The following is a 1,308-nucleotide window of genomic DNA, read 5'->3' on the forward strand; positions in this document are numbered from 1 at the left end:
AAGCCTGAACACAACCAAGATCAATCCCAACCAAGCCTCCGCTAACAGTACTGTCTCTCTCACAGACTCCAGTGAACCAGTCCCAGACCAGAACCAGTTCAACTGTTCATTCATTCATGTTTGTTCCTCAATAAACTGTTTAAACTTTCCCTCTGAGTCGTCAGTGTTCTGCATTTTGGGCCTCTCTGTTTACCCATCATGACAATAGCAGGATGCAACCGTGTGACTTTGCCTCATGACCTAATGATTGAATCACAGGATAGGAGGATGCAGGTCACAAAAGTCTACAACCCTCTTGATTGAATCACAGCACACAAATGTAGCATAGTTTTATAATCATAACTCTAACACTTTGCCTCGTCTGTTCCTGTTTGGCTGTGACACTATCCTAGAGAGAAATATCAGCTGTGCTGCTGCCATCAACACCCTTGCTTATAGATGCTGGAGATTGGCCTGTTTTCCTGTGTAGTCCTGTTTCTCTGACTGTGACTGGCTGGATGTGCTCTCTTCATCCTCTGATATGGGAGCTGGCTCGGTGCTCGTCTGCCTGGCTGTGTGTTTCCTGGACGGGGCCGCATTTTACAGCTGCTTTTTGTGTCTCTGCTTCTGTCTTCTTGAACCCCAGTCGGACTCAGCAGATTGCCGCTCACACTGAGCCTGGTTCTGCTGGAGGTTTCTTTCAGTTAAAAGGGAGTTTTTCCTCTCCACTGTCGCTAAAAGCATGCTTAGTGTGAGGGATTGTATTTGAGTCAATGCAATCAACTGGTTTTCCTTAGATGAAAAAACTTTGAATCAATTTGACTGTATGATCTGGTTGAACTTTAAAGTGCCTTGAGATGACGTGTTGTGAATTGGCGCTATAGAAATAAACTGAATTGAATTGAACAACAGAGAAACAGTGGAAGCATTCAATTCAATGCAAAATTGGAAATATCCTGTCCTGAGAAACTAGTCCATACATTTGTTAATTCAAGACTGAACTATTTTAAATATTTACTATCAGGAAGTCAAAAAAATGTAGTTAAAAACGTTCGGCTGATCCAAAATGCTGCAGCCAGAGTTCCGATGAAAAAGAGAGATCATATCTCTCCTATCCTCTGCTCACTTCATTGGCTTTCCGTGAAATCCAGAATAGAATTTAAAATCCTTCTCCTGACATAAAGCCTTAAATGGCCAAGCTCCATTTGATTTGAAGAGTTCTAATTGTTCCTTATATTATTAAAAGAACACTTCGCTCTCAATCTGCAGGTTTACTAGTGGTTCCTAGAATTTCTAAAAATAGAATGGGAGGCAGATCTTTTAGTTATC

Source organism: Cyprinodon variegatus, unplaced genomic scaffold, assembly GCF_000732505.1.
Source record: "Cyprinodon variegatus isolate N-32 unplaced genomic scaffold, C_variegatus-1.0 Scaffold2006, whole genome shotgun sequence".
NCBI lineage: Eukaryota > Metazoa > Chordata > Actinopteri > Cyprinodontiformes > Cyprinodontidae > Cyprinodon > Cyprinodon variegatus.